Source organism: Parasteatoda tepidariorum, chromosome 2 (assembly GCF_982258835.1).
Source record: "Parasteatoda tepidariorum strain Cologne lab strain chromosome 2, Ptep-v5.0, whole genome shotgun sequence".
Classification (NCBI taxonomy): domain Eukaryota; kingdom Metazoa; phylum Arthropoda; class Arachnida; order Araneae; family Theridiidae; genus Parasteatoda; species Parasteatoda tepidariorum.
This window is the reverse complement of record NC_141756.1, coordinates 131,402,516-131,429,758: the sequence shown is the minus strand read 5'-3', so window position 1 is coordinate 131,429,758 and position 27,243 is coordinate 131,402,516. Positions and strand designations below refer to the sequence as shown.

The following is a 27,243-nucleotide window of genomic DNA, read 5'->3' as shown; positions in this document are numbered from 1 at the left end:
AAACAGAAGTGCATTCAAAACTAGATGTTCCAATCATTGATGTGGCTGATCATGCGGCTTCTATATCGGGAGTAAACACAGCTTCTGTTTTCAGAATTATTAAAGAATATAAAAGGGATGGTATATAACAGGGGTGGCGATGCTCCTTGATAGTCGAACCATTTTTCAAAATTTTAAATTTTTCGCGAGCCGCAATTAAATACGTATTTAAAAGGTATGCAAAAAGGTATTAATTTTTTTTTACTTAAATTATTTATTGAAAACATATAAAAAAATTAAAAGTGCAAAATATGTGTATTGAATTTAAATATTAAACACATTTGTTTTACTTCTCTTGATAATTCTTAAAAATTTTGTGAATAATTGGTGGCGGCACTTCTCAGTAATTCTTTGAGATGCTGGTTAGCTAATACTGATCGGTGTTTGGATTTTACGAATTTTAAAGTGGAATACAATGATTCACATAAGTACGTTGTTCCGAATATTGAAATAATTTGACAGGCGGCCTTTTTCAATTCAGGATACTTCGATTCTGGTACAAATTTCCAAAATTCAGTAATCGACGTCGACTTATATTTTCATTGTAGAGCTTGATCTTCTCTATTAATTCTAATTCTCCAGATGCTCTTTATTTGTCATAATATATTAGAAATGGAAAACTCACCTTGAATTGAACAACGTTGCATTCATATTTGTTCTCAGTAATTTAAAATACATTTAGAAACACATTCGGAATGATAATAATTTTTTATAAATATAATAGCACAAAAATGAAAAAGGAACTCTGGTACATTTATCAAGAGCCACAAATAATCCTTCAAAGAGCCGCATTTGGCACGTGAGCCGCATGTTGGCCACCCCTGGTATATTACATTCACTGAAGAGTCCAACGTTAATACAGTTATTCTTAAAATTTTGTTCTGTTCTGCGTAGTTTAATCTAATTATTTTTTCTTTAGGTACAGTTGTTAATTAATTACAAAAATTCAAATGCTACTTAAAATTAAATAATTTTGATTATTACTAACACTGGGGGTTCCGCGTCCGGCCGACCACCTGACCGGAACATATGCTCCTGCACCCCAGAGCCCAAGGTCAAGAAAACTGAGATGGGCACAGTCGGCCTTGGTAATGGGCTGTCGCGCCACTGAGTTAGTTAGTTATATATATATATATATATATATATATATATATATATATATATATATATATATATATATATATATATATATATATATATATATATATATATATATATATATATATATATAGCGCGGCATTTTAACAGCGTTTCTGATATATTTTTTCTTCTCCACTTCTACTTTTAAAGTTATACAAATAATTAGATTGTCGGTAAAATAGAAAACTGATTTTCTACATTGCAAGTTTTGTTTTAAGAATTTAGGAAAATTTTCTATTTCTCTTATGCTTTTTTGATTAATTGTGTTTATTTTTTATTTTATTTTGATAGCATATTTTAAAGCGTGTTCTTTTTCGACATTTTTTCTAAAAATCCGGTGATGGGAAACACTTAAAAGTATAATTATCAGCGTTAAATTTTTTTTAAAAAAAATCGAGAGCGATTTCTTATTTTTATTTCTGTTTGGCTTTCCCATTTTTTTTAAAAAAAAAGGAAGAAAAAAAACTTTTGTTTTTGTTATGATGTGGCAATTTTAACGAGCACTACTCTTAGATATATTTAAATCGATTATCGCGAATTATCGACTTAACGGACATATCGGCAAGCCGATATAATTACCTTTTATTTTTGGCGATGCATCAGGAATCTGATTTAACCCACTAACGGGACTCATTTGTTCCAACAAATGTATAAAAATTACTAATGGCCCTCACTGACTGAATTAACTGACCCTCATTTGCGTTACATAGAGAGAAAAATCACGAAAATATGCCATGGTTAGCCTGACGGTAAGGGGACTCTAACCGATGATCCGTCTACCACTGAGGATATTTTGCAAGCCAGATCGGCGCAAGCCAGATGCGGAATTCGTATCGACCAGTCATCTCTGGGATTCGAACCCGGTCCACCTCATATGGAAATCTGATTTAAATGGCTTCTCTCTTGTTCACGGTCCAGTTTAGTCCATCTTTAGATAATGCCCTCAAACACTTAAATAACAAAATGATTAAAAAGAAAGCTCTTTTAACGAGTAAAAGTTTTTTGTAATTCTGATGAAGCAGGGTATAAATTAAAAAAACTATTAAAGAAAAATTAAAAAAAAAATTAAATAAATTGTAAATGTTATATTTTATGCAATAGTTTTAAAAATGGAAATAACACGATTTCAAAAATAGTGATCTCTGTTTAAAATCATGCCTTTTAATAAAACGCATTACGTTTTCAACTATACGATTTTAATGCGTAGTAAAATATTTCGTCCTTGTGTCTAGTTCAGATTTATGTTGGTATTTTTTAAAACCGCAAAAAGCATTTCGCCATTTATTTTATTACACTTCTGGATCCTAGATTTAAAAACTCTATGTGACATTTAGTTCAAACTTTTTTAATTGGCGAATTTTCAATTGGCGACTTAAGTACGGCGAATTCCAAATAACCGAGAAACAATATAACAACCATAGAAAACTAAATCAGTATTCTCTTTCCTCTACTGAATTTAAAGTAAATATTGATGTTCCTCCATAAAGTAAATATGATTTAAAGTAAATATTGATGAATTCCTTGTTGAAAGCGTGGGTTTGTCTTATTTTTGAGATCTATTTATTAAGTAAATTTCCTTTTTTGTTGATACATTTATTATAGAATTTTATGAAAACATTTTTCTATTCTTTTTCTGCATTTATTTTATTTCGATTTATTGTTTTTATCAATAGTTTTGTATTTAAGGACTTTGATAGGTTTTTTGCCATAGAAATGACTTTATGAAGGAATATTTGTTGAATATCAAATTAAGTGTTGAATGTTAACAAAGTTGAAATTTTTGTAATATTATTTTAGGAAAGATAATTAATCAAATGAAACGTCGCGATTCGCATTTACGAAACTTAAAATACACTCATGGCGATTCCTATTAACGAGATTTAAAACTATAACACAATGTAATTTTCATCAAATATTCAAAAATTACACACCATGATTCGTTTTAAAATAACGCTTCATGATTTATATATATTCACCTGATTTTTTAAGAAAAATTTCGATTCGAACCTGGGTTATTTTAAAATCAAAGATTATGATTTGTAATTACGCGATTTTAATATCGAACATTTCGTTTTTTAAACTCACAATTTAAAAACCGCACATCACGATTCATATTCACGCAATTTAACTTTAATAATTGACTTTTCATGGATTAAAAATAAATTTTGGCATTTTGCCAACGTATAATTCAAAATATGTTTGTAAAATTTTTGGTCAATATTCATGGATTAAGATAATTAAAATATAATAGTTTAAAAGAGTTTTTGATCCTTTTTTGAAGCTATCATTATTTTTTATTATTACCACTCAAGTATTGTCGGAATCTGTGTCGAAAAAATTAGAATATCATATATTTTTAAGAATTTTATAATATTGTAATAAAATTACAATATTATGAAATTTACAGTTACAATATTATTATTATTATTTTAATTGAAATAATATGACTTAACTACTGTAATTGCTTAAAATATTTTCATGAATTTAATTCATTTATGCTTTAATTATTAAAGTTTCTCAAAATAAGATTTAAAATATATCAATTTCTCATTTATAAAAATTATGATTAGAGTTTACAATTGTCTATTAGCAGAAGACATTCAATGATTATCTATGTCTCCTGCGTAAACGTCTATTTCTTTTAAAATTTCGGGTATTTCTTCTTGAAGCCCCCCCCAATCACCCCTCTTAAATATTGATAGTGAATTTTTATATTCACATTTTTCTATTTTTTTAAAAAAATAGTTTGTGATAAATATCAGTTGAAATCATATTCATTTATTTAAAAGATTGAAATATATTTTTGTTTAATTTGTAAACACTCTTCCGACGTTATTTATTTTAGAAGAGTGTTATGTTGTATTAAGCTCATGTCAATCTTTGACTCTAAGTTTATTTTGATCCTTTAAAATTCCATTTCTAGTCTTCCTTTGTAATACACATCTGAAAATTATTGAATTGATATATTTAATAAGATTTTTTATTTTATCTATCAAATATAAACCCTGTGTAAATTATTCTGGAAATCACCTTTGAGATAAAAGCTGTAATTTTACTCACACAACGTAAGACAATCAACAGTTTTACTGAGACAAAATGTCATTTTTGTTGCGACCTTTTTTTTATTTGCTCTTTCATCCCTGAATTGTGTATACTTTTCTATGTTCATTTTTGACAAGGATTCTAGAAAGAAAAAGTTAAGGGTAGTTTTTACAAAACTATATGAAAGGTTTTCACTCGACATTAAGAGTGATTTAAGGTAAAAACTAACACATATATATTATTAGCCATTTGTAGATAAATGTCTTATTACTGTATTTAATAGAGTTAGTAGAGTCGGATAAATTTCAAAAAATGAAGCTTTCAATTTCCAAAATGTTTGCAGGCCTATTGTGCCAAACAATGAAAAAAAAGTAAGTTCTTCACTATACATTTCGATAAAATCGGTTTTATAACTATTTCCTATCTATTGCTAATGCTAACAAAATTGAAACCGAAATTCATAAAACTGATAACAATACTTTGCAATTTATAAATTAGTTTTACTTATCAAATAAAAATGCAAAATTCATAAAAATCTCATTTTTTGAATTTTTTGTCTTTACTTTGATTTTTCTATTGCATGACAGTGTCTTCTATAAATTAACTCAGTTTTTCCGTGACATTGAAAATGTGCCGAAGTTTCAGAAAGATATTTGGGAGAAATTAAAGTCTGTTAAACAAATCGTCATACTCCGTGAAGCATATGTTACAACTTGATCTTTCAAAAGTTCGAATTTTAGAAACGCTAAATAAAGACAGGGGTCTGTCCAGACATTTTGTGAAAGGTCCGTTTTTCGTGAAATTGTGAAAAAATGACTCGCATTTTTTCAATCAGGGTCCGCTTTTATGAATTTGTGCAAATAGGGTCCGTTATTGCAAAAAAAAAACTTTTTCAAGGAGTTTTTAAATTGTAAAGACATACATGATAATGCTCAACACTGTAAAATTATAATTAAAAAAATTAAATTTTAAAAAATAAACAACAATTGCTGCTTCTAAATTAGAAATGCAACATTTGATATTTAGCCTATACTGCTGAACGCAGAATATTCATTTCGGACGAATAATGGAAGAATCGTCTGACGAAACTTAATTCGTTTACATCCATCTTTCTTGTTTTCTGCCCTGGAAAGGGTTTATTCGATTGACAAAATAATAATGAAGATAAACAAGTTTGTGAAGGGTCCGATTAAAAGAATAATCTTTTTGTGAAGGGTCCGTTTTTAAGTTAAAATATTTTGTGAAGGGTCCGTTTTTATGGAAAGATATTTTGTGAAGGGTCCGTTAACGGACCCAAATTTCTTCTAAACAGACCCCTGAAAGAAAATGCTACATTATGAAAGTTTAAAAGGGTCTCTCTTTAACCTTTCAACCCCCTAGTTATTTGACGTAAAATCGTTGTAAAAACATTTTTTTTAATAAGCAATCGGGGAAAAAAATTTTTTTTCAGGAGTTTTTTAAAATGTAATTAAAAATGCAATTGACATTGAATAGCTGGTGGAATATACCCCGATCGTGATACAATATCTAAAATTAAAAACCTTTCTTTTAAAACAAACTTAACATAAACTATGTATTTAAAGTAAAGAAACAATTCAAATGCGTAACTACAATTGTTAAAAAAATAATAGAATATATATTTTTTTATTTGTAAAATCAATTTCGCATAGAATTTTTAAGTTCTTTAAAAAGTGTAGCGTGTAATGTGAGAAAGGTTTCTAGAAAACATTAGCTTCAATAAATATTACTTTTTTGCATAATATTACTTTTTTTAAGTTTAGCATTTAATAAAGTAATTAAACTCTTATTATTTAAAGAAAATAAAATTTCAACAAAGCGCATGTCGAGTAAAAAGTTGTTAACTACAGTTTGTAAATAATATAGTAGTATAATATAGTTTGTAATATAGTTTGTAAATAATACAGTAGTTGAAATGTAGTTTTAAAAATATTTTTTTTTGTTTCAAGGGTCAAAGATTTCATCCGTTTAAAATAAGACTTGGCGAGATTTATAAAACTCGAATTTTAAAATGAACATTTTAATCCTCTTCCGCAACAGCGATTGTTAACAAGGAGAGAGCAGGGGGGGAGGGGGGAGGCAGGCGACTGCTGGCGTCACTGACTTCCAGCCAATTGAAAACCCGCGAAGAGCTTAATTTGCATCTTTCTTCTTTCTTGCATCTCTTAAGATTTTCCGTATTCCCCCCCCCCCAAAAAAAAAAAGAATTTTTTTTTTCTGAAGCTGTGTTAATGTAAGAGTAAAGATACTTAAATCTTGCATTTGAATGTAAGTAATGTTTCATTTTTTATTTTGTAGCACTTTAATGATATTTTGTTTTATCATATTTATTTTTATTTGTTTTTTTTTTTAATTACTTAAGTAATTAGGGTATACCTGTTCATTTACTTAGTTTACTAAGGATATTTTCATGGAAAAGTAGTTATCTTAAATTTTAATGCATTAAAAAATCTTATTTTTTTGAACTGCTTAAGTTTTAAACCAGGTTTCATTCCGGCAGAATTACAAATTATCATCTGGAAATATTAAATAGAGGGTGAAATCTTCATTATACACAGCCGAAACGAGCTTTGCTTATTCTTTGTTGAGTGTCTTCTGTAAGTGAAGTTAATTTTGAAATTTTCTGGACAGTTTTAATACGTTATGTTCATAAGAGTTTGCGTATTGTGAACGATTTGCGATGTTGCAACGATGCAATAAAATTATTTGTAAAAGCTTTTTTAAATTTCACATTATTTTTTTAAAATCTAAATCATGCTTCTTTAATGTCCAAATAATTGCTAAAGTTTACATTCACGCTTTTTATGAATACGCAATTTTTTTTTAAATCATTGACATAATTTTACATACACACAATTAACTACTTTCTTAAAAGTGTTTTTTAATATTATTAAAAGGTTTTTAAGAACAAAGTTTTATAAGAAACGAAACTTATTGTTTATATTTCACAACGTTCTTACATTCTGTTTGATAACATTCCAACTTAAATATTTTGCGCATGACAAATATTGATTTTTATCCATTATTCATTAACATCCCTATTTTATTAAGTAATAAATATTTTTTTTTCTTCATTAATATACAGTTTTATTCATTACACTGGGGAACAAGTTTTTTGTTGCTTTTATATAAATACTTAATCTTTCCTAATTAGGGCACTTCGACAGATTCTTTTTAAAAATGATTTTCTTCTGTTAATTTTCGGTGAAATGTTTAGAAACGCTATGCATAACAGGGAGTTAAAGATCATTTCCTTTTTTTTTCTCTTCTGAATTCCAATTTGAGACAGCATATTTTTATTCTCTTGTTAAGTTCGAGTGTAAGTAATCTTACACCTTTTTTTTTTTAATCATCTAGTTTAATCTTATAGTTTTATTTCTTTCATTTTTTTTCCTTTTTCTTGTTCTGAATTTTGATTTGTTTTTAAAATCTTAAAACATATTTTTTATACAATAGCGACAATTTTTGGAGGGCGTAACAGCATAGAAATATGTATCTCGAATATTTTAGTTATTGTTTATTAAAACAATTTATTTTTTTTTAAATTTTTTTCTAATTATTAATTAATTCAAAAATTTTATTGAGGTATTTTTAAAACTAATTATACTTTGAGTTTATAAGTGAATTCTCAGATTTTTCCGATTTAGCTTTAACAGTTTAATATTTTTTATTCGTCGTCATTTTTGATGTTTTTGAAACTTATTGAACTAAGAATACTTGATTCTTCATTTTGGAACTTAGTTTTTTTCCTTATTATGGAACTTCAAAATTGAAGTACGTAATTCATTAAAACTCCAATTTTGTTCCATATACATTTTGATTATCTTAACAATCGACTATAAAAAAATAATAAAACTTCTAAAATTTTCCTCAGAAAAACCTTTTATAAAAATCTTTTTATTTTCATGTTTTATCTTTAATCATATATTCTGGTAATTATTTATGAAAATTTGGTTTTTGTGTTAATGTTTTAGGGATTGAATTTTTTCACGGGTAGTAAAACTTTTATGAATTATAAATCTTACTTTAGTAAATTGATTTAAAGTTATTTTAACGTTACGATATAACTTAGTCTTCATAAACGTTCTTTTAATTTCTTTTATTGCGAGATATTTTGTGTTTTCTTCATCTGCTTCTAGTTGACAGGAAAGCAGAAAATGTCTATTTGTATTTTTGCACATCTTATTTGGTATGACAGCCTAAGGTGGGCCAAAGCCTTCAGTTGAAGATTCCGCTAGGACAATTTATTCTTTGACCTGGAGTCTTTTATCCCCATAGCACTAAAACCTGTTTCCACATAATCGGCCCATCATTTTCTTACGTATTTATGTGTATAATTTTAATTGGAAAAAAAGCTGTTCCCTTCAAATAAGTTGTATTTTGTATTTGGCTTAATCACACATTGAATAATCACTGATTGATATCCTTTGTAAATAAGTATTGTTTTCTTTTTAAGGAATTAACAGTCCTTTGCTGAAACTCGCCGTGTGGCCTGACGGAACTGTATATAGTGTGTCAGACGGAAACTCGCTTAGGTGCTCGATGCAACTCATTAAGGCGCCTCATCTACAGCTATTGGATTAGTTAACTGAGCAATTTGGGTAAGTACTCTTTGTATAGATTTCAAACTCATTTTATACCCTATTCAAAGAAATTGTTTCGCTTTCAAAAAGGAAGAAATATTCATTTTAGATTAAAATAAATTAATTAGAGTGCTATAAATTGTTTAATGCCAAATACTAACATTAATGTGAAAAAAATGTAGAAGTAGAACTTATTTATATAAATTTACCAGAAGAGGGATAAAACTCTTTTTTTTTAATTCATTAAATATTTAGAAATTAAATTTTCTATTTGTGTGTCAAATAGAGAGTAATCATTTCTTTTACTTTGGTTTTTGAGCCGCGATGGTTCAGGGGATAGAACGTTCGAGGCGGTTCTCGTGGGAGGTTCTCGTGGTCTTCCTCTCCATGTAACGCAAAAGCGGTTTAGCTCCATCAAGAAGTCCTCCACGATGGTAACATTCTCCCAATACTCGATCCAAGAGTTCCCTTGTCTTCTGCATTGGGTTCAAAATTACAAGGCTACGGAGTTTATCATTAGTAGTCGTAAACCCACTTATTTGGGTCAGCTGTTCAACGACGGTTATAGTATTATAATATTACTTTGGTTCGTGGGTTCGATCCCCGCCGACCGAAGACTCACCGTGTAGTAAATGGTGACTGATGCACTTTAAATCTGTCGAGTTGCAAAGTCCTCCATGTTCCCATAACAAATCAATTCCTCTGTGGGGTACTGATCCAGGAGTTTCCTTGTCTTCTGAATTGGTTCAAAATTACCAGGCTGCGGAGTTCAACATTAGTAGTCGTAAACCCGAAATTGGATCGGCTGCTGAACGACGGTTATAAAATTTAAAACAATACTTTTAATAAGTTCGAGCAATTAAAGTAATCTTAAACTTTTGTTTTTCATCGAATTAGTTTTATTTTTATCATTTTTTTCCTTTCACTACTCGTTATGAATTACGTTCGTTTAATATATTTTATGCTTTAGGGACAAAATGTTTAAGTATACGTGATAACATGGAATCAGATGTCTCGAATCTTTTAGTTATTGTTTATTTCAAACAATTAGCTTTTTCAATGTTTTCAAATAGTTTAAAGAATAAACGCATTTTATGACGAAAATTATTGCAGAAAATTTATTAAGCATTTTAAACTAATTATACTTCCGAAATATAGTATATAAGTAAATTCTCAGTTTTTTCCGATGTGCCTTTGTTTAGAGTTTTAATATTTTTCCTTCGTCCTAATTTAAAATGTTTATGAAATTTATTAAACTAAGAATATTTGACTTTTACTTTTGGAATTAAGTTTTTTCTTCTCATTTTGGAACTTCGGGTTTTTTTTTACCCTAAGCTCGTGATGTTTGAATTCAGCTCAGTTCACTGATTCAATTTTTGCACTGTTTTAAATTAGAATTGCTGTTTCTTTAATCAAATAGACTCAATATTTAATTCAGATACCGATATATGAGTGGTTAGCTAGCTCAAATACAAAATTTTAAAAAAAAGGAAAGAGAAAGAAGTCTTCTTTGACAGTAAGAAATGCAGAAAATGTGGTATCAAAATACGTTACAAAGGTTGTTTATTTAAAATGTAGAAAATTAGGAAAATAAAACTAAACATTTTTGAAATTCGGAAATTACTTTAAAACACGTTATTAGTGTAATGCTACTCAGAATATACAAATTCTTTTCACTTTGTCTGTTGGAAGTTTATGCTCAGGCTAATGCGTGACTCACGACCCCCCTAAGAATCTTTTATTTTATTTTACAATACTCTTACTTACTTTTTAATCAGGTATAGTTTCTGTCACCGTATGAATTGCTTACATTGAATATGTGATAAAAAAAATCGATGTGAGCAGTAAAGCCATTTCTGGCTCTTTAACCATAAACATATTTATTCAATCAAACTAAACCTTTTGTTTATTAAGTTCACCGAAGTCAAGCATCACTGACTGCGGTCAGTGTGCGGGTGGGTGACCACTTGGATCAGCCTGCGTAGGGACCGAGGGTGTGCGATATTGGTCCTCGTTAAACTGTGCTACCGTAAAGTGCTCGACTTCGCGTGCAGGTCGTCGGGCTACCGAAGCGGGGGTGCCATCCCCTCTGCAGAGGTTCAAAATTGTGATGGCATGTTTTCGGATCATCCTCAGGGATGTTTCCCAGACCGTCGCCAATAGCCCATTGTGCAGCTCTAGTGCGACGTAAATGAACTACAACAATTGTTTATTAAGTTAGACGTACTTTCTAGCATTGTTTAAATTTGTTTTCCGATTCGCATGAAAATATGAATATATGCTGGCTTGTTCGACATTTCTTCTTGAGTTATTAAACTAAACATTTTTCTTACGGCAAAAGCTTCAAATATTACAAAAGCATACCCAAGTCAAAAATCTTGATGGTCCTATCAAGAAATTTTGATGGTTTATGCTGGTTTCACTGAGATTCATGATGGTCCAACAGCATCCATCATTTTCTATTACGTGTTTTTTGATATGCTTCCATCATTCCATAATGGAGACTCTAATACTATGATGATTAACCATCAAGAGACTCTCATGGACCAACAATCCGTTATGGTTGATGATGGTTCCAACTATACATTTTCATAAGGATTAAATGGGAATTCTTGTTGGTTTTCAGGAATATACCATCAAAACATTTTGGGTTTTTATGCAGAACCATCATCCGAATTTCTTACATTGAGATGATGGTTGTTCATGATCGTTCCATCATTTGATTTTTAAGACGCTATCATGGAAATTCGTGATTGTTCAACATGAACAAACCATCAAAACAAGTTGCTATTTTTATGTTGGACCATCATAAATCAATCCGAATTCCTACATTGATTACTCATGTTGGTTACCATCAAAAAATAGAGTAGTTCATGATGGAATTATTGATGGTTACCATCAAGATTATGTTGGTCCATCAAAAAATAGAGTGGTTCATGATGGAATTATTGATGGTTACTATCAAGATTATGTTGGTCCATCAAAAAATATAGTGGTTCATGATGGAATTATTGATGGTTACCATCAAGATTATGTTGGTCCATCAAAAAATATAGTGGTTCATGATGGAATTATTGATGGTTACCATCAAGATTATGTTGGTCCATCAATGGAAAACCATCAGAGATTTTGACTTGGGTATGTAAAGATCCAATCACTAAATCAAGAGTTATTTAGGGTGTTCTTTTTTTCGTACTGTACTTACTTTGTCAGAAGAATGTCCTAGATTGCCTTATTTTTTTGTGTTCTTTCTATAAATGTATTGCAATTTTGTTCCCCCACCCCCTTTTGAAAGCAAAAATGATCAAACATCTTCACCCAATATTTAAAACAAAAGTTATATAACTATTGTGATTCATCTGTAAATATCTCTTCCTAGTCAAGATTACAGTCTTGTGGCTCAGTAATAAAATTTCTCATCTAAAAAATTCCATAATCTGTATAAAAATAAGTTTTTTTGATTATGAGATTTTTGCTATGAAATTTTGCTGTACGCAGCTAATCTACGATAATTTTTTACTTCTAAGCAATAAATAAAAATCAAAAAATCAAAATAGCCAGGAAATGTCACCTTCCACTCTTGCCAACGAACTATTCTGAAACCTAACCTTTTTCCTTAAAGAAAAAAAAACGAACTCAAATCTTAAAAGCTGTGAGCAAAAAACTGAAGTATTTCAAATGCTTAATATAAAAATACAATATTGGCTAATTTGAGTAATCAATTTAATTTTACCACTTTTTTAATAAAATATAAGATTTCAGTATAATTTAATTTTTGGTTTAGTACCTTAACTTTTTTAATTGAAACTCTCGCTTAATTTTATTAATATCATGTACCGATATAAAATTAAGTTTAATGCACCTCAAAATTTCACTATTTTGAATTTTGTAAGCGTACAGAGTAATCATTTTAGTGTTATTGTAGGTAACTGCCTCTTTTATCACTTTATATTTTGATAAAAATATTTTTTTGCCTTCATTCAACTTTAGAATAAAAGTTGAAATTTTTCCATGAATCTTTTTTTTTTAAATTTTAAGAAAATTTTGAAAATAAGTAATAAATATTAAACGTGAGCATTGCTCGTATCCTTACCCCCTTATCAGGGAAAATAAGTAAATCACAAACCCCCTTCCACTGTTAGGTGCTTACGTATTATTTGAACTGCCTCGTATCTACTCTATTTCGCCGTTGAACTATTATTCTTAAAAAAATTTACAAATATTTCATACACTTCAGTGTATGAAAAATATTTCTCAATTTTTTTTAAAAAATTTTATCTCTATCATTTGAATTTATATTTTTCAAAGCATTTAAATTGTTTACTTACTTATTTATTTTATTAGAATTGTTAATGAGAATTAAAGTAAAGATTAAAACGCGGATAATTTTTTTAATAAAAAAATTGTTTTCATATGTAACTATATTGAGTTGGTTTTGAAACTAAACTTAAAATTAAAGATGTGAAAGACCGATATGACATTTAAAAAATTCTATCTTATGCTTATGCTCAACAGAAATACTTGTTAGTCATTCTATCCAGATATTAATCATTTGTATGAGTTTAGTCGGGATACCTCAAGAAAGTGAACGCTAAATAGACAAGTATTTATCTCTGAACATTGCTTACTACGTTTTTAATAAATCGCTTTCGTTTGTTTAATGCTGGAATCTTGAAAATTTCGACCTTTTACTGACATGCTAGAGCACCCAAACTTTAACTGAAATTTTTTACTGAATGATAGTTTCAATCATTTTTCTAATCGCTAAAAGCAGCATTTATCGTCAATCGAAATATTGACATCATACTTATTAACTAGAATTTCAACGTGAACTTTGTAACGAAATTGACAAATGTGTAAATAATAAATGTTAAAAAATCCAAACCATAAGCAAATGTCCCCTTAATTTTATTGCCATATAAAATTTATTACCAAAAAAATATATATATAAGGTATCTGAGCACCTGGAAAGTCATGAAAAATCATGGAAAGTCATGGATTTCAGTATTGAACAAAATTTGTCATGAAATGTCATGATTTTAAATTTTTTTTTTAAATCGTGGAAAGTCTAGGTTGCCGAAAAATCTAATTTTTAGAATGAAATTTACCCCCTCCCAATTTCACAAGAGTTCCGATGTTCCAAATCTAAATTTGTAGCAAAATCCCAGCTCATAGTCATATTCTATAAAAATATAAAGTGTTTTTTATCCTGTTCCTTAAAAATTATGGCGTTCTTTCGAGAAATTAAAGAAAGAACATCCTTTCTAGAGCGAATTATCTTTTAAACTGCTGTGATTTCAGAATTTTTTTATTTATTATTTATTTTTTATTTTATCAATTTAAAATTCCAGTTTAGGCTTTTCATATTACACTTACTTTAAAGAGGAAGTAAAACAGCTTTAAATAACTACATATATCTGACAGTATTTCGTTATTTGCTTTTGTATTTTTTTTAGCTATTTTATTGCTTCAACTCTTTCTTTACTCGGTTTTTTAAGTTTAAAATCAATAAATATGCAGATAGAGTATAGCAATTTTGGTTATAATGTTATTGTAATGCTTTTTTAAATTTATTGTTGTGTTTTGTGGCGAAAATAGTAACTTTTGGTAAGTCATGAAAATGTTTTTGATTTATTCATGGAAAGTCATGAAAATATTTTGGATTTATTCATGGAAAGTCATGAAAATTTTTTGGATTTATTCATGGAAAGTCATGAAAAGTCACGGATTTAAAAATCTAAAATGTAGCAGATACCCTGTTGATATATTCGACCACTTTTCGCTTGGCAAGAGTTCTCAAATTTGAAATGGTGCTCTGACCTTGGCTACCACAAGTAGCTATCGTTTTTTTTTCCTTTTTTTTCTTAAAAATTGTATGCTGCAATTTATCTCTATTTTTATCCCAAATCGAAATTTCAACCACTTTATTACGTAAACTTAGAGAATAATAAAAAAGAAAGCATAATAATTCGAAAAGTATTTAGTTTTCTTAAAGTTGATTAAATGAAGAAAGTAATTTCATTTGTAATAACTGCTAATACCAAAAATCGCCCCCTCCCGTGTTTCAGAATATTGAGCCCTACATTTATCGTCTTAATTAAGGCAAAGATAGAATCGTTTTCTTCTTTCTCTCTACTTCCACCTAAAAAAAAGTAATTTTTAAAATTTAATTTTATTCATGTTAAATTCTCTTTTTTATGTGTCCATGTATAGAGTCACATAAGACAATAAGATTCTTTTACTGTTTGTTCAAAATAAATTCAGATGTTTAACTTTACAAAATGACTTTTATTTACAAGAATTCTAAATACGATATACTTATTTTTTCATGGAACACAGAAAGTTGCCATCGGCGAAAACTAAAATAAAACTACAAAAATTAAGTGGAAATAGTAGTAGTTGCAGTCACGTGATATTAACTATAATAACATATTATAATCTCTAACATATAATATACTTGACGAACATTGTTGTCTTTATTTTAGAATATAGTTTTTATTGTACTCAAATTTGAAGTAACAAATTCAAAACGCAGTTATTTTTCTTTCTCTTATCTTCTGAATCGATGTTGTTTTCTATCTGACGCATAGAAAATGATCTTTTGGTAATTATTTTATAAAATTCAAAAAGTACAAATGAATAAAAAAACCTTTTAATTTGATGATACAAAGGTTTGACAGTAAAACAAATTTGGCGATGATTTAAAAACGAAATTCATAGCCTTTAGTATGTAAAGTCGAATTTGGCGATTAAGTAACTAGCACAACGGTGTTTTCATTTTCATTGAGTGGTAACCCGTTCAAATGTAAGTTTTAAGTGAAATAATTGTTCGTATTATATTCAATTGCATAGTCCCCTGGTAGAATTTTCTTCCTTCTATTTTAAACAAATATTAATCATGGTTAGCTCTTAGTATCTCAATTTCGGGAAGCCTTAAATTTCTTTTTGACGAGATCTGTTTTCTTTTCCGCAAAACTTGTTGATTTGATCAAATCATTTCATCTTAAGAACGTCGCACAGTGGGACAAAATCAGAAAAATGCGGCCAAAATTAGAAAATTAACTTCAATGTTCTAGAAATTGATCACCTATAGGTTTTTTTGGTCATTGATTTTAAATATGAAGTCAAAATTTCAAAAAAACAAAATGGCGGATCCAAAATGGCGGATGATAATTGAAAATATTACAAATAAATAAATAAAAATTATTTAATAGCAGTTTTTGTGATTTTTGATTACAAATTTGTGGTTAATAATTTTAATAAATGAAGTAATGGATGCAAAATCACAAATATTTATCAAAACAAATTTAAACTAAATAAATTGAATCAAAATATTTAAGATTGTTAATTACAAATTCGATTATCGAATTTAAGAAAAATAATGAATCTATTTTGCTAGATATAAAAAATTTTGAAAATTTTATAACAGAAATAATAATCTCAAGTTTATTTTTATGATTTTTTTTATACACGAAGTATTATTTTTATTAAATAACGTTTTTTATTTATATTTAATATAAACAAACTACTTTGGCACTATTAATTTTCCATTTCTATAAAACATGAACTTGCTGAAGGATCTTCCAATAAATCGATAACGGCTTGAGGCATGCTACCACTTTTCCTACTAGGCAATTTTCGAAGAGAACTTATTACTGGATCTGACGAAATTAGAAACATATGTATAGCTCGTTCACCAGGAGTTGGCACTTGGCTCCGCCTTCATCACGTGGTATGCGACGATACTATTTCGCTATTTTTGGGAGAAGGTTGTGAGCAATCCTGAACAATGTTGCTATTTGGCGATCGTTTGGCAAAAATATTTATTTCTCAAACTTTATGTGCATTTTTTTAACAATGAATATTTCATAAATTTGATGATATTTTACACTATTTTTTATGATATTTCTTTCTTTTGAGTGAATAGTTTGTCCTTTATGAGACATTTCGCTGGGAGAACAACAGTTTTAAAATTTAAACTATAATTAGCTAGTGTAACAAAAGGTATGTTAGCAGATGATAAAGCAAAGTAAGTGACTGAAAAAGAATTCACTTTCTGTGTTTGGCGCAAATTAAGGGTTGTCTCAATTTCAACAACGGAGATGTTTCTCTTTTAACTCCCGCGCTGAAATGAACTCTGCGTCCGAGGAGGTGGAGCCAAGTCTCAACTCCTGGTGAACGAACTATAATATGTCTTCATTCGTGTGTACTCTAGATATCTTTCTTGTGAACTTTTCACGGTAATTTCTAAAATCTTTATTCCTATCCTCTTGGGCTTCTTCACTCATCATACCTATAGGTAATAAAGCTGATTTTAAAATATCATGTCCGTGAATCAATATCTTATGAACGCTAGCTGGCATTGGATACCACGAATACTCATTTACATATAAATTTGCAAGTTCCAATGAATAATTGTAAAATTTAGAGGAATCAACTGCATACCTACTTGATAATGCTTTCAAAATGGTATTACACATTGAAATCAGATTTTCATTAAGTCCTGTAATTTCAGCAGACTTTTTCGAGTTTTTGAAAAAACGACGAGCCAGATTTCCGTCGTGCGTGGTACCTTTTCCTTGTATAATTATACCTACAGGTAAACCCATCTCTCTGTGAAACTTTATATTTTCTTCTCTGATTTCCACTTTTTCTTTCACATCTTTTCTTTTCTGCCAACACTTCACTTCAAGTCGTACAGAAACATGATATAACCACTAAAAAAACGAATATAAGCGTGCAGTGTTGATAAATCGTATTCATAAAAATCTGTATTTATCTTCTTGGTCTTTAGTTTCGCCAAGTCGTTCATCTCTTTTGATGTAGCTCTGCATATATTGCATGTCTGTGCAGACTTTGTATCAGTAATCGCATTACACGTTTTTCCGTCAATCATTGTCATACCTAAAATATGCTTAACAACAAAAGATTGAGAATTATATAAGTTCGCAACTGTAGGGACCAGGTTTTTAATTTTAATGTCCATCATCAACTTCTCTTGTTGAATAGCATCAGTCGTTTCATTTTTGAACTCAAGCTTTACTGCTCTGCAATATCTTGTGGCAGAAGGTCTGGGATTTTGCCACAATATAATTTTTTTTATGATCTCCGTTGCAAGTACCGTGAAGTTGTAGAGGCACTAAGCAATTCATATAAAGACTAGCATCTGAATTAGACGAATCTTGAAAAATTTGCTTATTCAGGGAATGACCACTACTGCCATCGCAACCCCATTTAGAAATCAAAGTTATGTTTTGCATTTTGTCTGCAGAAGTTTAAGCAAAGACATCTGATTGAACTTTTAAGATGCGTTGTGTTGTCAGATCTAGTGAGTCTTGAAGATTAATTTCAGCTTTCACTTCACTTATGCAGATAGAGACTTTCGATGGATAACAATGTGACGTAGCTTCTCGTACTTTGTAATAGGGTGGATAGACATTTATTTCACGTTCCAAGGCACTATTTCGCACTATTCTCTATTTTGATATGCGTTTCTCGTTAATCCTGTTTGAACGATTAAAGCTAATGCTTCATCTGGTGAGTAAGCGTTAACATTGGGAGTTTTTTGTATCAAATTGGAGTTATTTAATTTTATTTCTCCAATACATTTTACGGTTTCTGCATTGCCTTTAGATCGAAGGTGTCTTTTGCTCGCATCGAAAATTAATTGTGGTTCTGCTTCTTCACACAATTTTCGAAGTTAGCGTCTTTTAGTGCGTTCATTACTTGATGCATAATCTTTTTGCGGCCTACCACGTTTTACAGGAATTGATGTTAAATTTGAAACAGTTTCTATCAACAAAAAAAAAAAAAAAAAAAAAAAATAAAAATAAGAACAATAATTTACTCACATATTTTATATAAGTAATAAAAATTTTACAAATTATAGATAATTTACCTTTGCATTGGAATGTATACAATTTCAATTCCGTGTCAAGCCAATCTTTATTTTGCTGGAGAAATAAATCTTTCTTGCGAGTGCATTTTTGCCACTTATTTTTAATAGTTGCAAAAATTTTTCTTAATTCTGATTTTTGTTGGCCATTCAAACTTTCAATATTAAACAACACTGCAACCGACTTATCAGCATTTTCGTATCGTTGTTGGGTCCAATTAGCATTGCTTTCAATGAGAAATTCGAAAATTTGGCATTTATATATTTTTGATGCCATCTTAAAAAAAAAATAATAAATATTTCAGCGAATAAGTTGCTATTTCATTACAGAGCATTTTATTTTGATATTTAATAAAAAAAATTTAAAAATGCCTACCTCAATTTACTAGTATAACTTGAAATTCACTCCGTTTAGAATGAAAAATGATAGTCGAAACACAATGAATGTGAAAATATTGAAAACACTCCACTGACCTTGACGAAAAATGAATAATTTTTAAATCCGAAATTGTAGATAGAATTGTTCCTTTACATTTTGAGACTAAATATAATTACAAAATATGTAGTGCTGGCACCATTGTCATAAGGTTTGATTTAAGCAGCAATTTTAAAAAAATGACAAGATTGTTCAGCCATGTAGATATAAGAAAATCTTTATTATAAAAATGACGCGAACGATAAAAATCGATATATCAGCCAAATTCGCAAATATTCGCAGCTAATTTTTTTTAGTTCTTGAGTATATATACCAAACAAATGCACACATTTTTTTTTACCTCGGCAACGTAAGGCTTTTTTTTATAGAGCACCCTAAAGTTGCAATTTCATTGTACAGTTCAGAAATAGGAAAATGGCTCTGGTTTTAATAGTATTTATATAAAATAATGAATTCATATATATCTTAGAAATACATTTATGTATAAATCATGCATAGTTTTAATATTTTTATTTACTATAAGGAGTTACCATATTAATAAAAATGTAACTGAAAACTTTAATTTTTTTTTATTTCGACTTTGTTTCCATTTAATTGCTATTTCCATTAATAAACCAAAAAAACAAAATACACCGTCTTATTCCTTGGATATTTTATCATTACCATGTTTATCATTTTCCCATTAATTTGCAGATCAATTGTTTTTGCAATTTAGTTTGTTTTCCTTAAAAGTAAAATTCATTTTGAAATTATTGTCAAGTTTTAATTAAAAGGAAACTTAGAATTATTGCCAGCTAGCTAAGATCTTGTTAAGAAATTAAAAATAATCTGCTGATCAAATTTTTCGATGTACAGCAGCTGACTAATTACAAAGCATACTTTTTTTCGAGAAATGAAGATAAATTATTGATTGTCTTTTGTTTATTATTTGAGTAATGAGAGGTAAATGCGTGTGTGTGCACAGAAAGAAATACAACAGTTTGCTTAGTTTTTTTAAATGAACAAAAAATTATATCCGTGCAATTTTATTTTGACGTTCAAAGTTATTCTTTTTAGCTAACTTTATGAAATTTGCTCTTTTAAAAGAGATAATGGTGAAAAAATTTGCTTAAAAGTTGCAAATATTTTTTGTCAAATTTAGCACCATTCAAAAAAATAATGCTATATCAGGAAAATGCTCGATATGCCTTGTTTTATTAAAGAGCAAATACTAAAAATTGAAAATTCTAAAAAGATTCCAAAAGTGTGCTATTTTCAGAATCACCTCAAACAATTTCTCTTTTCCTAACTTTGGAATTTTCTTAATGCTAAAATAAGATTTATTGAGAGGTTTTTGTGTGACAGATTATTTTATAGATGGTCGTAATGGTGCATACGTTAACGCATCTAGAGTTGCTTACGAAACGAAAACTTTATTATTACCTTCTACTACTCTTTTAAGAAAATCGCCATTTTAAAAGAGCTATTCAAAGTTTCAAGAAAATCGAGATCGATAATATTTTCAAAAAAAGATTGCTTTATTGCAACTTTTCATCTACCTCTGAACTGATTAAATTAACATAAGAAAATCAAAATGGCCTTTACCATACATCAATCTAAACAAAAACATGCAACTTGATTTTGTAATTTTTAGTCAATTAACTTCATTAGAAAAAACGAGATTTTGTAGTAGTGTTCAAAATGTGTCTGTGCAAACTCATTTAGATTTTTTTGCAAGCTACTCTGCAAGCAAATTATGCCTATTTGTGCTTTTGAACCGATAGCCTTAGGTTGGCCAAAGCCTTCAGTTGCAGATTCCGCCAGGACAACTTATTCTTTGTCCTGGAGTGCAAGTCTTTTACCCTAAACTTTGATTCCACACAATCGAGCCATAATTGTTTTGATCATCCCCGAAACCCAACGTCTTATTCGGCGTTAGTTTAACTATCAAAATAAATTTCGTTTCGTCTAAGTTTTAAGGTTTTTGTGTGTATATTTATGGCAGTAACGGTCCATGTTGCTGAAAAAAAAAACTCTAAATTGAATCGTAAATTCGAGAATTCAAAATTAACTTGAAAGAAAATATAAAATTGCTTATGAGCTACCATTTCTTATTGGTTTGTTTAAAAAAAACAATAAGAGATATGCAGGAGAAAAATTAAAAGAAAGGATTAAAGATGTAGGGTATTTTCAAATTAAATTCAAACGTATGATAGTTTTAATAATTCAAAACGGTATTGTGTATAAAAAAAAAATCTTAAAATAAAATTCCGTAGCAGAACAACTGCCCCTAAAATAGTTCAAGATAATGAGAGAAAATGTTTAGAAATTCTGTTGGTCGGGGCATTAATTAATAATATACAAAAAAAGATACAAATTAAAAGTCGACTTGTTTCAAGTGCTTTATAGGCGCGCATTTTCAAGAAACACGTCAACTGTTATTTCCAGTTCTTATTTATTTTTGAAGCGAGTGAACTTTTTAATCAAGTAAACTTGTCCCTTGTTTGTTGCTTGATCTAGGAATTTATCTTTTCGTGATTTGAAATTCAAATTATGGGTGTACGGGGATTCAAGTTATGGGGTTCAAATCACAAAGCTCAAAATCATGATAAATAACATCAAATCTGCAATTCTGTTCAACATTGGATTACATAAAATTTCTCACCGAGTATCGAAAATATTTTATTAAGTTAGATATCATGGCACTTAAATTATGTTATATAGTCAGTTTGATTAAAAATTAAACTCTGATAAATAAAACGTTTGTCATTTAATAAATCATCATAGTATTAAAAGATTTTTTACTGAAATATAATAAAATATCCTACGTTTTACATAAGCTATATTAATAAATACTATTGACCATTTAAATAATTCAAAGGCAAAAATAATTATTAAGTCTACTATTAAGAAATGTCTCTATGTAATAGCAAAGATTTAGATAGATCAACCAGTCATATCAAATTTTTGTTAGTAACTTTTCTTCACCTAAATTTAGTTTTTAAATATCGAAGAATTTTTTTTTTCATGTTATATAAGTGCACAATAAACTCCCATAAAACCTTTTTCTCGAAAAATCACAATCGCACCTTGTAAAATCCTGTAAATTGTTTGTCAATAAATATTTGTCTTGTAAATTGCTTGTTCGATAGAAAATTCTGCGATTTTTATATTATGTAATTGTCTTTGTGTTTATGACTACCAATGTTCAACTCCGCAGAGTTGTAATTTTGAATCGAATCCAGAAAACGAGGGAACTCCTTTATCAAGAATTAGGAGAAATTTGCCTTCGCGGAGGAATATTTTTGATGGAACTAACCTGCATTTACGTTACATGAACAGGAAAACCGCGAAAATCTCCCACTATTATACTGATGGCGAGGAGACTCTAAACTATGATCCGTCTGCCACTGACGATATTTTACGTCATCTCTTAGTTCGTTGCGAGCCGGGATTCAAATCGACCAGCCATCGCTGGTATGTGAACACCTCATTGGGAGTGTTTTTAAAAAGATTTTCCCTTTTCAAAATGAGGATTTTTTCTTTACCATGTTGATTTTCGCCATATATTATGCAAAAGCGTAGTTTTTACATTGTTCTATTCAACGTTTTTACAGTTCATTCAAACATAATGTATTTCGGCGTACCGTCGTCCGTAGCGTATGAAAACACCAATCATTTTACATGCTTGACGAAAGCATGAGTGTCCACATGTACTTTGGTGAGATTCTTGCACTCCCATGTACAACTCTGCTGCACGATATTCTCAATTTCAGGCTTTATAACCCCCTGTCTGAAATCGAACCGAAAAATATCTCAATTTTTTTAGGGTGGCTAATGTAATCAAGAAAAAGAGTTCTTTGTCAAAAACTACTTACTTTATCATGATCATATAAATTCTTTGAAAATTATTTTGATTTTTGTTATTGTATATAGTGTTTAAAAATATTTTTGAGTGCTTAAAAAGTACTTAAAAGGTGCTTATTTTTTGTTGAAAGATTTGTCTACTCACCCTGCCCTAGTCTTATTGAAATCAAAGGGATCGGACAAAAAGTGATCTGGCTCTTTGAATTTGCTCAATGAAAATATTAGTTAACTAGTGGGCTGTGCCCCCCTGCTCGCTAACGCTCGCCAACCCCCGAAAATTGCTACGCAATTTTATATGGTTTGCTTCGCAAACCAAGCTCGCTTCGCTCGCTACTAACTTGAGTACTTTGCAAATGCACAAAATTCTAAGAATTCAAAACAATCATTCAAATCCATATAACAACTTTTTTAAAAAAAAAAAATTACATCTTTTTAGTAAATACTAAGTCATTAAAATAAATTTGAATTCAAATAAATGACATGCAATTCGTTAAACCTATTAGAAATGTGCTATAGTATAAAATCTTAAGATAAAATTTCTAAAACTGATATCTCTTTAAAAAGGTTAAAATTTTGGCTATAATTAAGTGTATTAAAAATTTAAATAAGAGAAATTGCAATGGAAAAACCCTGCATATACAAAACATTGAATTTCGGAAGAAATCTCGTTTGGTGAGAATGCTCTCTCTTGTCAAAAATACAAAATAAACTGACCTCAAATAAAACTCCAAGGACTTCGAATCAAATAATTAAGGAAACTACTATCACGTTTAATATAAAAGGAAGATTTATTAACTAAACAATAAAATTACAGCATCGCAGTTCCAAAAAACAAATCTCACACTCACTCAAAAAAACAATTTACCTTCTAATTAGTCACCATAGCAACCACAAAACTCTTCTCGTTACCATCTATAAACTTATATATAATAAATAAATTATTTAGCAAAAAATACGATGCGCATAAGCACATAATATTTTACACTCTGGTTATTTCAGTTTCCGTTTTTAGAAGCGCTATATGTTGAGCCACTCAATCCAGATTTGGCATGTGACATTTTTAGCGGCAATTATTGGTTGGTTTTCTAGCGTTGCCATTCGGAGAGTTGTAATGAGGCTTTTTTTTATCGCCGTGTAAGAGAAATATATATATAGATAGCTACGAAAATCTTTCATTAATACTTTTTTAAGGTTTAGTTATTTATGTTCAGGTCGTAAAGTATTGTTTAATCCCTAATTTTAAATAAACCAAATGAAAAACCCATTTAAACCTTAAAGAATAGTTTTTGTCTTTTTATTTATGTTAATTGATTTGTGTCGTATTTGTCTCGTAGAAAAGAATGGGATGACTCTCTGCACGCCTCTGTTTGGATTGGTCTATTTAAATCGCACTGGAGCTGCACAATTGGACTCTGTAGATTGAGCTGGATAAAGATAAGTACATTTTTACATAATTTGTTGTCCATTATTTATCACAATTATATTGTGATTTATATGTCAATTCCGCCGAATCTGATTAATATATTATTACTGGTTAATCGGCTTCATTTTCAAGGTTATATTAATTTTCTTTAAAAAGTTTCTCTTCTTTCTTAAGAAAATAAATCGTACATACAGCAAACATCAATATAACGTAAAAATTCCGTTTTTCGCCCCTTTTGAGGGAGGAATTTATTGTTTACCCATTCTTAACCCCTTTGGAACCGGTGGAAGAGAGATCCCTCGGCCAGTACTTTCCAACAGAATAGTTTGTTCACCAGGAGTTTGCTCCGCCTTCATCACGTGGTATCAAACGAATGTGAACAATCCAGGAGAGGTCGCTATGTGGCTATCGTATGACAAAAATATTTATTTCGCAATCTTTATGTGCATTTTTTTAACATTAAATATTTCATAAATTTGATGACATTTCTCTCTTTTGAGTGAATAATTTGATCATGATTTTGTGAAGGGTCCGTTTTATGTAAAGATATTTTGTGAAGGGTCCGTTAACGGATCCAAATTTCTTCTAAACAGACCCCGGCTATGGTCAGCGGCATGTGATCACGCCCCCTGAAGGGGTTGATAATTAAAGATATAATAGCAAATGACGATGAGAAAGACGTGGTTTTGACTTTTATAACATGGTTTCGTATTCAACGCTGCTTTGGCCATCAGTGACTTATCCATGTGATGGTGATAATAATAGTAAAATTTTGAATACATTGCTTTCATATTTAAATTAAAAAAAAAGAGAGTAAAATTATGATCTTTGATTTTCTACTTCCTTGAAATCTATCATTCTTTGGCTCGATTAAAGCTTCTATTTTTGATAGTTTCGTGCATCTCGGATTTAACGAGTTCATTTATTTAACGAGCGGATCATGTAATTCATTCTTCTTAGGATCGACTCTTGGTGCCTCAATCTTGAGATGATTGGTACCGTTTCAGAACTATATCTAGGCAATATGGTCAAAATAGTTTAGTCAGAAGACAGCTCTAAAGTATGAGTCCCTTAATGTCATTCTTGATTATTGTGTTTCACCTACCTCAAGCAAAGTTTGCTTATTGCGATTCCCCTTTCCCCCACTGAACCAATTTTTGTCCCTCAATAATTTCATATTAAAGTTCAGTTATTGAATTAAGAGGTTAATAAATTTCGATAATATGTAAAAACTCTTTAATACCACATCTGACTATGAAATTTTTTAATGTCAAAAACTAATATGAGTAGGACTACTCATTAGTAATAAAACTACTTTAGCGAAGGAGAAAAAAAAACGAGCATGGGCTTTTAGAATTGTTTGGCTCTCCCCCCCCCCCTTTGTAAGAAATTTTTTCCAACGCTCTTTAAATTTTTTTTTACAAGCGTTTAATTAACCATTTTTACCTTGGATGATTTTTAAATAAAATTCTTAAAAAAAAATCTTACAATAACTTAATCTTTTGGGTTTTTAATATCAAATTTCATTAAGATTGAAAATTAGTTGGTAAAAAAAGTTAATCTGACTTGAAATGAAGAACTCAGTTTCACATTCTGATAAGTAGTAAAGATTCATATAATTTCTACAAATTGTATTTACAATTCTTTTTTTTCGAACAGGAAGTTTAAACATAAAATACATATTTTGATCACAGTTGAAATTTTTTTTAAAATTACTCAATAGAAATGAAGCTATCCGCTTAGTTTAGATAAAATTGCTCGGGCCTTCTGGTTTCACGCATGGAACCATAGGGTTTTTTGGGATGAAATTATAGGAGTTCCGGGAGTTAGGCTATTTTTTCCCCTCGTAAATACTTCGGGTTTTTTTTGTGAAATTACTTACTGTAAAATTTCAAGTAAAAATGTAGCAAAATACCAAATTGCATACAGATATTTTCCAACAATAATAATTTTCCAACAATCCAACAATAACATTTCTCATGAAACTTTTCCATTTCAAATAGATAATTATGTTCTGATATTACTTTCTCAAATCTAGCTGTTCTCTTTCCAAAAAAAAAAAAAAAATCAGTTTATTTTATTCTATTTCAATTAATGCGTACAACATGGAAAAAAAATCAGAACTAGAATCCGCTCTAGACCTGCAAATTAAACAGCCTCATATTTTACCTAATTCTAAGTTGCATTAATAATATACAAATTAATTTATAGTCCTTTTTTTCTTTTTTGTCAGTGTATCCCCTGCTGCTAATAAACTTTATTTTTAAATTCTGGATTCTATAGCCAAAGCTAAATTTCCCGACCTTTCATAGGTTTTGGACTCAAAGTTTTGTCCGGTTTCTTGACTAAACTATTAAGATCATATTTCTAAACATTCACTTTATTTTGAGTGTTAGAAAACCAAAGCAACGAAGCATAAAACTAATAAGTTCTATAGCGTCAAGTTTTGTTGGAAATAGTTTCATCTACGATTTGTTAGCGCATATTTTTTGTAAACTCTCGTTGCTGTAATATAATTCGTATTATAAATGGAAAACAATGTGGGTAAGTATTCGTTGTTTTAATGTTATTTTATTATTATTACATTACTGGGTAAAAAGACATCACTCTCTTTGATTTTTCGGGGGATAACATTTCATATCACGATAAAATTCTGTCAAATAATATGTATTCAAAATTTAAAGTAATGAACAAAAATGTAGAGATATTTAATAATATTTTTAAATTCCGTCTGTTCTCACAAAAAATACTAAAAATGAAGTGTTAATGGGAGCTCTTGTTAAATTTTTTTGTGGGTGTGCTTTTAATGTTTCGTCCATAT

General features: G+C 29.4%; 1 long non-coding RNA gene across 1 annotated transcript in view; it reads left to right on the top strand.

Moving 5' to 3' along the window:
• LOC147816235 (uncharacterized) overlaps positions 1-26,489 on the top strand; it is a 39,594-nt gene extending 13,105 nt beyond the window's left edge. Inside the window, exons 2-3 of the long non-coding RNA XR_015431894.1 lie at positions 8,696-8,840; positions 24,334-26,489. This is a non-coding gene — a long non-coding RNA (uncharacterized LOC147816235). The remainder of the gene's footprint in view (positions 1-8,695; positions 8,841-24,333) is intronic.
• The last annotated feature ends 754 nt before the right edge of the window (positions 26,490-27,243 follow it).